Genomic DNA, 12,299 nt, shown 5'->3' on the forward strand with positions numbered 1-12,299 from the left:
ATAGCAATGGGAGGGATGGAGATTTCTGAGATGCATGATGAATACCATAGAAAGGGCAGGGCAGGGCCCTTTCATGTCCAGAGCAGCCGGCAGTCCAATAATTCTGTCCTGGTTCATAATGAACTGTCTGACGAGTTGGACAGGCAGCGCCATGGAGACAGCCAGAAGGATCAGCCTCCAAAAACATCCAAACCATGTGACTAATAAAACACATCCCATTCAGTTGTGTGTAAGTAACTTCAGTCTCAATAGTGACAGTGACATACAGTGGGGAAAAAAAGTATTTAGTCAGCCACCAATTGTGCATGTTCTCCCACTTAAAAAGATAAGAGAGGCCTGTAATTTTCATCATAGGTACACGTCAACTATGACAGACAAAATGAGGAAAAAAAATCCAGAATATCACATTGTAGGATTTTTAATGAATTTATTTGCAAATTATGGTGGAAAATAAGTATTTGGTCACCTACAAACAAGCAAGATTTCTGGCTCTCACAGACCTGTAACTTCTTCTTTAAGAGGCTCCTCTGTCCTCCACTCGTTACCTGTATTAATAGCACCTGTTTGAACTTGTTATCAGTATAAAAGACACCTGTCCACAACCTCAAACAGTCACACTCCAAACACCACTATGGCCAAGACCAAAGAGCTGTCAAAGGACACCAGAAACAAAATTGTAGACCTGCACCAGGCTGGGAAGACTGAATCTGCAATAGGTAAGCAGCTTGGTTTGAAGAAATCAACTGTGGGAGCAATTATTAGGAAATGGAAGACATACAAGACCACTGATAATCTCCCTCGATCTGGGGCTCCACGCAAGATCTCACCCCATGGGGTCAAAATGATCACAAGAACGGTGAGCAAAAATTCCAGAACCACACGGGGGGACCTAGTGAATGACCTGCAGAGAGCTGGGACCAAAGTAACAAAGCCTACCATCAGTAACACACTACGCCGCCAGGGACTCAAATCCTGCAGTGCCAGACGTGTCCCCTGCTTAAGCCAGTACATGTCCAGGCCCGTCTGAAGTTTGCTAGAGTGCATTTGGATGATCCAGAAGAGGATTGGGAGAATGTCATATGGTCAGATGAAACCAAAATTGAACTTTTTGGTAAAAACTCAACTCGCCGTTTTTGGAGGACAAAGAATGCTGAGTTGCATCCAAAGAACACCATACCTACTGTGAAGCATGGGGGTGGAAACATCATGCTTTGGGGCTGTTTTTCTGCAAAGGGACCAGGGACGACTGATCCGTGTAAAGGAAAGAATGAATGGGGCCATGTATCGTGAGATTTTGAGTGAAAACCTCCTTTCATCAGCAAGGGCATTGAAGATGAAACATGGCTGGGTCTTTCAGCATGACAATGATCCCAAACACACAGCCCGGACAACGAAGGAGTGGCTTCGTAAGAAGCATTTCAAGGTCCTGGAGTGGCCTAGCCAGTCTCCAGATCTCAACCCCATAGAAAATCTTTGGAGGGAGTTGAAAGTCTGTGTTGCCCAGCGACAGCCCCAAAACATCACTGCTCTAGAGGAGATCTGCATGGAGGAATGGGCCAAAATACCAGCAACAGTGTGTGAAAACCTTGTGAAGACTTACAGAAAACGTTTGACCTGTGTCATTGCCAACATAGGGTATATAACAAAGTATTGAGAAACTTTTGTTATTGACCAAATACTTATTTTCCACCATAATTTGCAAATAAATTCATTAAAAATCCTACAATGTGATTTTCTGGAATTTTTTTTCTCATTTTGTCTGTCATAGTTGACGTGTACCTATGATGAAAATTACAGGCCTCTCTCATCTTTTTAAGTGGGAGAACTTGCACAATTGGTGGCTGACTAAATACTTTTTTCCCCCACTGTACATGCTGGAGTGACGATACCTCGAGGTGTGTGTGTACTGTGTTTGTGCCTTGAGCGTCTTGTATGAACCAGCTGCGTTCTGTGAAAGTCGACATCTGTTGATGGGTACATACTGTAAGAGCCATATTATGGGTAAGAGTTGCAGTGAGTCATCTGTTATGGAGGGCTACTTGACAGCACCAAGCGGTATGTCTGACAGGCAGGGAATGGGCTCGTCAACACAACTCCCCGTTAGGACTGGTGCTGAAGAAATATGGAACAACGCGGACTGTGAAGTGACACACACACACACACACACACACACTAGCACACGCACTCTACACACATGTACACTGTGGTATAGTTGTATGTCGGTATTGTACATTTGGTGTTGTAGATCTGTAGTGGTGTAGTAATGTTATATGATGTAACCGTTTTTTGTTGTTGTTGTGTTTTTTAAACATGCCTTAATGTGTTTGGAACCCAGGAAGAGTAGCTGCTGCCTTGGCAACTGTTAATGGGGATCCCTAATAAAATACAAATACTTCAATGACTCGCTCAATATTACTGAATACTCAAGGCATAAACAATAAATCATAATTACATTACATCAGATTAGACAATGGTGGGTAGTCTGATTTCAATCACTCCTTATAGTTCATCACATACTGTATGAGTCACATATGAGTCATGTAATGTAAATGTCATACCAATTTAGAATTGGCTTTGTCCATGCCTCGGCTGTTCTTGGAAAGTATTTCACTCTCTAATTGCTTAACTGCTAACATCTGACTATGCTATTTTAAGCAAATGTATCTAAAGGCTATAGGTTAAGGATTCTGACATTTTGGGTTGTATTGTATATCTTTGGGAAGTAAGAGAAGGACATTCAAATAGGTAACTCAAAATTCAAGTGATATTTTCAATTTTCTGCACGGTTGTATGCAATCGCTTAACCACTATCTGAAATGAAAATGACTTGAGGTAGATGATGGTCCGTACAGTTTATACTGTGTGTGTGTGTGTGTGTGTGTGTCTGCACAAATTTCAGATAGAGTTATAAATGGTTGAGGGTGCAATGTGTTGTCATGGGAAATGAAAGTTTGATTTCCTCCTGGATATAAATTATATCCCATCTAGATTCTAGAGAATAATAACACATTTTCTGTCTTGAGAATAAATCATCTTTCCCATCATTTCCACTCAAATCGGAGAGGATATTTAAAATATTTATATCCTCTATATACTGTGTATCCAAACCCCCAGTGCCAGCCAGCTCCTTGGTTGGTTGTGTCGCGGGTCACTGCCATGGTCATTTTCCCACTGAAAAATCCATAGAGAACTCTCAGTGGCCAAGGGTTTATAATTAGCCCCATCATTGATCTGCCAGTGCCAGGAGACAGGAGAGCTTCAATCTGTAACACTTAAATTACACAGTATTATTTAATATGGTAATCTAGTATATACTAAGAAATTATGTGGAAACAAAAGGTATTGATACTTCAATTCAACACAGTTAGTAACTAGCTACCTAACACATGGTGCATTCCTATTTAAATAGCAGGTAAAGAGCAGAATAAACCATGAACCTTCAATCATTAGCCTGGTTCGCCTGTCAGGGCTCTGATTGGGAGAAAGAGGACTGTTGTTGCCATGTGTTATTTAAGCCATAAGGCCAGAGGGGGTGTGGTATATGGCCAATATACCACGGCTAAGGGCTGTTCTTTTATGCATGACGCAACGCGGAGTGCCTGGATACAGCCCTTAGCAGTGGTATATTGGCCGTATACCACAAACCCCCGAGTTGCCTTATTGCTATTATAAACTGGTTACCATCATAGTTGGAAGAGTAAAAATAAATGTTTTTTCATACCCGTGGTATACGGTCTGATATACATTTTACATTACATTTTAGTCATTTAGCAGATGCTCTTATCCAGAGCGACTTACAGTTAGTGAGTGCATACATTTTTTTTCTCAGCCAATCAGGATTCAGGGCTCGAACCACCCAGTTTATAATGTACATTGGCTAAAACTGCATCCCAGCCGTGTGTATATGAGACGATATACCATTGGTATGACGCAAAAATACTTGTTTACTGTTCTATTTGAAGTATGACTACGCATACCACGGCAAATGACAAGCAAAAAGCAAAGCAATAAGGCTTCTATTTAACACATCATATACCCTTGTTCTAGCCTAGCATTCTGTTGGCAACAATGGGGATTTGTATAAACCTGCTGTCTGTGTTATTGTTCAGAGTGACTCATCTTCAGCTGACCAAGTAGTGGACCATGTTCATGTCCAGTGGGTGCAATTATGGTGGTAATATTGGGAGGAAACATTTTAATGGGAAGAAATGTGTCTCCAAGATAGCCCACAGCCTTCATTACTATCTCCGTTCTCCTCTAGTTTGCCACTAGCTGAATATATATTTTCTAGCTGGGAGCAATTTTGGCAATTTTGCCTCTAAATTGCCAATGTTCTAGATGTCTATCTGATTAAAAGTATATTGTTTGTTTGCCGCAAGTTATACCCGTTGATAGTGTAACTACATACAGTTGGAGTAGAATAAATATACATTATTTACTGTTAAACAAACCTGCCATCTGTGTACATTGTGTGATTACTGAACATTAAATAAATGTGTTTGAATGCTACTAATGAGCAATTCAGCCAGGATGGCGAGCACAGAATCATACAATAAAAAAGCTGTGGCTTGATTCTGAAGGTCTTGAATCTGAAGGTCTTGATTCTAAAGGTCTTGATTCTGAAGGTCTTGATTTTGAAGGTCTTGATTCTAAAGGTCTTGATTCTGAAGGTCTTGATTCTGAAGGTCTTGATTCTAAAGGTCTTGATTCTGAAGATCTTGATTCTGAAGGTGTTGATTCTAAAGGTCTTGATTCTGAAGGTCTTGATTCTGAAGGTCTTGATTCTAAAGGTCTTGATTCTGAAGGTCTTGATTCTGAAGGTCTTGATTCTAAAGGTCTTGATTCTGAAGGTCTTGATTCTGAAGGTCTTGATTCTAAAGGTCTTGATTCTGAAGGTCTTGATTCTAAAGGTCTTGATTCTGAAGGTCTTGATTCTAAAGGTCTTGATTCTGAAGGTCTTGATTCTGAAGGTCTTGATTCTAAAGGTCTTGATTCTGATGGTCTTGATTCTGAAGGTCTTGATTCTGAAGGTCAGACGCTACAGTAAATCATCTTATTCAGTCTCCTAGTTGTCCTAACAGCTGTGCCAGAATACCCAACATTCCCACAAACACAGGTGGTTATTACCCCAGATAAAAACACAAATTTCCTGCTTTGTTGATTCCCTCTATTGTCTAAACCGGTGTCCAGAATGGCACTCTAGTCTTTGTTCTCTGTCTAAACCTGCTATTTGGCACAGGAGGTTAATGCCATGCATATTGACCAGAGAGGGAGGGGGATTGGGCTAATGACGGTCTTGTTCACAGAGGAAGAACAGTGAAAGGGCTTGATTAGCTTCAGAGAGGACATAGCGGAATTGAGCTGCTAGCTAGCATAGACTGTTGACAGGGAGGGAGCTAGCCTTTGAAGAACGATGACTGTACAGACACAGCACAGTTGACGTCAACTGATGAAAAGTGACTTTAAACCCTCATGTCAAAGTGTTTAGCTAAGGTACCAGGCTGTCAGACATAATAACAGACTCACACAGACTCGCCAAGGGCTGCAATTTAGAGTACAGTAGCTGTTTGCTCCACGCAGCACGACAGTGTTACATCATTTGATATGGTAACTGTCATGACTAAACACAGGGCACCTGTTATGTTGTGCTAATGACAGTGTAACGCACAGGCGGCTGGGGGCACCTTAATTGGGGAGGACAGGCTCATAATAATGGCTGGAATGGAATAAATGGAATGGTATTGACACATCAAACACATGGTTTCCTGTTCCATTCACTTCATTCCAGTTATTAAAGTAAACTAGCGACAAGAGGCCTCTGCGTTGAGAACCAGCATTTAGAGTAGTCCTGTCTCTTGAGTGACTTCACTACAGCTGTCCTTCCCCCTGACTCACATCTCTCTTGTCTACTGCTTACTGTTTCATATTTAAGAGGGACAAAGTAGCCAAATCGTTAATGGGAGCCACTACTGTTCACTGAGGCCTAACACTGACCACAACATACCCTGCTCTCCATTTCAACCGACTGCACCCACCATGACTCAGCAATAAAGATTAAATGGCTTCTTTCAAGTTTCAAGTTTTATTAGTCGTATGTACGGGATACGCATGGTATACATCATCCAACGAAATGCTTACTTGCAGGTTCCTTCTCGACAATGCAACAACAATAAGACATAATAAAATATAAGAATACGAACATAAATTAAATGGCTCAGTAGAACAGAATAAACATTTTATAGTAGCATAAGTATTATTCAAGAAGGCATCATTTATAGTCCAATATTTACACGTGTATTGGAGAAAGGGGGGGATGGGGGTCAGTGTATAAACTGAGCAGTATAATAAGAGTCTGGTAGCAGCAGTTGTGATGTGTGTAGCATGAATGTAAATGTGTGTGTGTGTGTGTGTGTATGTCTGTGTGGGTGTGTGTGTGCATGAGTGAGTGCATGTGTACTAAGGGCTGGAGAATCAGAGCAGGTGGCCAATCCAGTTCAAGTGTTCAGCAGTCTGATGGCTTGTTTGATTTGAAGTTTTGGCAAAAGTTTAGTACTCTGTAGTCTATACAACGTAACTCTGCGTTGGATGTGGCATTTGACAAGGAAAGCTGTTAGTAGGAACTCCAGGAAGTAGTTTTCTTCGAGTTAGAGAGAACAGAGGCCATTGTGTTAAGTTGATCGGTGGGACATAAAATACCTTCTGCCACTCCGGAGAGGTGGGCTGTGTGTGTGTGACTGGTGTTTTGGGGAGATTGTTAGAGGCAGGGTTCTACTAGGGGACTGAATCGGTTCTGTCTTTGTTGTAATCATCCCAGAGAGAGAGAGACATGAGTAGGTGTCTGCTGTCAGGTCCTGGTGAGGCTTCAGGGAAATGTCACCTCCCTCATCCTCTGTCCTCTCACGCGCGCCGTACCACAGGTAGAATATCTTATTCAGCCCACTGTCACTGCTGATAGAAGCAAGGTGCTGTCGGAAAATATTATGTAGGCCACCATTTTATTTCATTTGACCCATTCTATGTGGTATGTGTACTGTATTGGTTTTTTATGTAACTGATAGCTTTACTGGTATGTGTGACTTAAACGTGTGAAGTCATTCATGCGTCACTAACTCAACATCAACATCACTCTGAAATGCTGCAGCAGCCCCTGATAAATCACAAGTAAAAAACAGTCAACCTCATAGACATTAAGGCCTGTATTCAATCAGATCAAGCGTTAACCGGTGATAGCATACACCCGCATAGCGGACGGACAATTTTTGTCACAATTATTATTATTTTATTTTTTAAACTATTTTTCAGGGCATGCTGCAGCACCCTCAGCACCCCTACTTCCTGTGGCTCTGTATGCAGATGTTGGCTAAAGTGTGTCTGATTGAATAGAGCCCTAAATCCCCTTTAGAATAAGCTGAATAGTTGAGCATCAGGTAGCAGCAGTAGACATTTTTAACAAACAATCAACTCAAATGCAGAAGAGATTTATTTATTAATTATTTATTTTACACTCCTCAGTTTGTCCACATTTCAGATTTGCATGAGTAGAAAACGAGATTTTATGTACTGTGGCGCCGTGGAGAATTTAAATAATGCTACCTGATGAAAACAAGGGAGCTAAATAACCCTTCCGTTTTCTCTTTCTATGAGGGTCAGACAGGCTGCTGATTTGTTTGGGCAACTTAAACATTTTCTGTTGGTTCACAGATTGTATTTAACACCAAGGAAACGTTTTACGATGAAATTGGCCCCGACTCCCAACTGTTCGCTAAATCAGGTAGGCACATTCCTTCATATGATGTGGGAGTTCCCTGCAGTTAAACGCTTCTGGGGCAAAGTTACAAAATTAATTTTGAAATGCATGAATGTAATTATCCAAAGATTTACATCTATTAAGTTACTTAACGATGATAGCTCCTTGAATCTCTCAATTAATCAGAGACGATTACTGCTGGCAGGCAGCACTGCCACAAAAAAAGATGTTGGCTCCTAGATGGCAATCACCTCACTCTCTCCCAATTCACCAGTGGATGCAGTTACTATTAGAAGTTATGACATTAGAATTATCGACAGAGAGAATCAATGGTGCTAGTCAAGGAACAATTGAGGCCTGGACAAATATACTTGACTCTGTAAAGAATAATCTCAGCTAAAGTCACATACAAATAAACAATCCATAAAGCCCAACAAATACATACAAACAATATAAAGTATATATATATATACACTGCCCAAAAATATAAATGCAACATGTAAAGTGTTGGTCCCATGTTTCATGAGCTGAAATAAAAGATCCCAGAAATGTTCCATATGCACAAAAAAACAGATTTCTCTCAAATGTTGTGCACAGATTTGTTTACATCCCTGTTACAGCATTTCTCCTTTGCCAAGATAATCCATCCACCTGACAGGTGTGGTATATCAAGAAGCTGACTAAACAGCAAGATCATTACACAGGTGCACCTTAGTGAAATTGATAATGTACTGTACCTGTAAGCCCCAACGAAAAATAACAAGACAAATAAAGACTTGGTCAAAAAGAAAAAGTGGGAAATAGTAAGGATGTTGCTTTCAAATCAAAGCAGTCCGTAGGTCGGGCTGGGAAATGCGAAAAACTCTCTAACTTCAATCAAGCTAAAGAGTATTAAGTAGCTCTCATCTTTTACAGAATGTTGTTTTCTCTGGTGTCTGTAGCTTCCAGACAGACTATTGTTATGGCAGGGTTGATTGAGTCCAGGCTGAGTGTGTCAGAAATGGAAACTCAGGAGCAGCCCTCTGGCTATGGTTTGCAGTTTTAGAACAGCCTGACACGTGTGTATCTGACATACTACTGGGCTAATGTTACATGAAGCAATTTCCAGGCAATTTTTGTTTCATACCATAGTCACAGGTGACATCCTCTGCCCAACTGTCATGTTATGTTAAGGGTTTTGATTGCTGTCATATGCCTTTTGAATCGTCATTTAATTCTGTGTTATATACAAGATTTCACAGACGCTTTCATTGGCAATTTCTAATGACATGGGATGAATATTATAGAATATAAAAACCAGAGGTTGCTAAAGTCATGTGAATTTGAATAGTTTTACTGCCTCCTGGGCCTGAGTGTACCCCACTGGGTAACATCTTCCCGTCTGAATTGAGATGAATGAGTCCAATATTGTTTTGGTGGAAGACAGAGGGTCTACCCCCATACCCAGGGGGGTATTACTGTGACACCTGCCTGAGGGGAAGGAACCACACCGTTGTGTTATCTGTTATCATGTTCCCTTTACCCCGTTACCACTACAACATTATCAAACAGCGAAAGGGGTTATTCCCAACATTGAGATATAATAACAAGGATAATATTTTTCATTAAACAAGATATTCTGTTCCTTTTACTCTTAGCTAAGTATGTGTTGAGTTCTACACATTTCTCTTCTACCAGGGTTGGAATTACACCAATGACTCTCGGGAGTCAAGAAGAGTGTCTCTGTACTAACATTAATATTTATAAGGCGTATGTGTGGGGATGGCCCGCATTAATCATTCTAAAGCTTACGCTGATATGTTATGGGAGTGCTCAGCATACCTCACTATCCCCATTACTCAACCTCTGACCTCCATTCCGAGTTGTTTAATCAAGCGTTTGTAATTTCGGTGTAATTTTTGGTGCAGACGGAGGATGCATAGTAACCTACATAGACCACAGCTCAGAGCCACTCAACAATTCACTCTTGGGAATGTTTCGTTAGAATTGCACACACAGACACAATGATTTGACAAGCAGCACCACATTATTCCCTGCATGCGTCTCTCTTGCACCGCTGAATCGTCCCCCTCGTTATCAGTTCCCCTTCACATCCGCCATGCTTCCTCCACATGATCTGATTGTTATACTTAACAACCGTGCTGCTACGCTAATTCAATTAGGCTTTTTTTCAAGGCTCCCTCTCATTGTGCCTACTGTTTAGAGGGGTGGCAGGGTACTTGTGTTTTCTCCCATAATGCCTCTTTCCTGAGGCCAATTCCATGATACCAGAGGACTAATTATGGAAGATTATCACCTCCCGAGTGGCGCAGTGGTCTAAGGCACTGCATCGCAGTGCTAGCTGTGCCACTAGAGATCCTGGTTTGAATCCAGGCTCTGTTGTAGCCAGCTGCGACCAAGAGACCCATGGGGCGGCGCACAATTGGTCCAGGGTAGGGGAGGGAATGGCCGGCAGGGATGTAGCTCAGTTGGTAGAGCATGGTGTTTGCAACGGCAGGGTTGTGGGTTCGATTCCCACAGGGAGCCAGTATGAAAAAAAAATATATATATATAAAAAAATTATGTATGCACTCACTAACTGTAAGTCGCTCCGAATAAGAGCGTCTACTAAAATGGATGAACTTTGGAGTTGCTTGCTTTTGTTGTTTTTTTTGAGACCCATGGAAACAGGCGTATGTGTGTGTGTGTGTGTGTGTGAGTGTGCGTGTGCATGTGTGTGAGAGAGATAATATACTTTCAGTTATGAAAATAAATTACCTGCATTTCTGCCATAAAACTTTCTCCATGCCAAGATCCCTTCCTAATCCTACAAACCGCTGGCTGCTATACAGAGAGGGTTTTTAGGCACTCCCCAATTATCTGTGACTGTAATCCATCCATACACAAACACTCACACCAACCCATCACCCCCACCACAACCCATCACACCGACCACAACCCATCACCCCCCACCCCCACCCCCACCCCCAGCACAACCCATTACCCCCACCACAACCCATCACACCCACACCAACCTATCACCCACAGGCTAACCACCTGACTCCATCAACAGCCATCCTGGAGTTAGGCTAGCGTAAAATAGTTGATTATTTTAGATATAAAAATAGCTTAAAAAGTAGCACTGTAAACTTAGACTAGTTCATACCAATGCTGAGTGAGTCAATGTTTTCATGTCTCTACGTTGCGGCCAATCAGAATCACTCAGCAGGGAGCGCCACAGTCATTGGTCTCTCACAGTCAGTTATTAACAGGGGTAGACACAAATGGAATGGCTAATCATGACTAATCATGCCTATGTCCTCCCTCGTCAGTGGAGATTTCAGCTACACACACCACCCACACACCCACCTAAAGCACCGCCAGAGCTGAAAGTTAAAGATGTACAGTCCTGTACCCCCAACCCAGTGAAGGACGAGAGTTGAGCTGTCGCTTTCATTAGCTCACTGTGGAGCCTGGGCCACAGGGATCCCTCAGCAATTAAAACTAAACTATGAGAGCGAGAGAGAGAGAGAGAGAGAGAGAGAGAGAGCTAGGTAAATTAGGGAGAAAGACGTAGCCAGCTCATCGAACACCAACTTGCTCACCTCCCAGTCAGTCCCATAGCTCAGCTCTTTATGACTGAAAAACAACACATGCGCATGAACGCCTTAACATAATTACCACAACGTTACCCATTTACAATTTATTCATGTGTAATTTATGCCAGCCTGCGCTCTTCCACCGATCTACGAGTGGTCTGCCTGTGGGAGGTCTGTAGGCTTGGGGAGTGGGGAGTGGGTGGAGGAAGAAGAGTGGGGGATCCTGGGTAACGCGGTCTCTCTGAGCTGTGTGATCTGGAGCTAATTGAGTTGTAGCAGAGCACAGTACCTCTGGAGGGATTACTGTCTGGGAAAATTATGTCAATTCCCCAGAAACCTCCACTCCCAATTCCTTCTCTCCTTCATACAACCTATGTTTGTCAAAGTCTTTTTAAAACAAGTTGGGAGCATTTTACAGCCCTAATTAGGATTTTAATGGTTTTAAAGTTGGGCTGTTAAATTGATGATGTTGAGAATGCAGTGGAGAACGTTATGCATTCAAATTTCCCTAACAACCCTGGAGTTCTTCATACTACTTTACATTTCATATAACTTCAAGGGTTATTCAGAACCCCTGGAAACACTCTGTTTTCATAGGCAGTGAAGGCAATATAATTAAGGGCTTGATTCAATCAGATCCGCTTTAGCCAACATCTGCATAGCGGTTGTTTTGGCGGTGTCGGGGTGGAAGTGCGTTAGAGCTGTCAAATCCACAAGTGGCTCCTGGCATTATACCTAAAGCGGACCTTGCCATTGGCTGCATGGAGCCGCATTAACAGAAATCCCATGCAGCCTTGTTTACAAGTTGGAACACTGGAATGTGAGATGTAATCTACACCCCCATTAAGATTACAGAAATCCTCATTTTGTTTAATGTTTTTTCAATTTGAGCGTCATCAAATCAAATCAAATGTTATTGGTCACATACACATGTTTAGCAGATGTTATTGCGGGTGTAGTGAAATGTGTTTCTA

This window comes from Coregonus clupeaformis, unplaced genomic scaffold (assembly GCF_020615455.1).
Source record: "Coregonus clupeaformis isolate EN_2021a unplaced genomic scaffold, ASM2061545v1 scaf2372, whole genome shotgun sequence".
Lineage (NCBI taxonomy): Eukaryota > Metazoa > Chordata > Actinopteri > Salmoniformes > Salmonidae > Coregonus > Coregonus clupeaformis.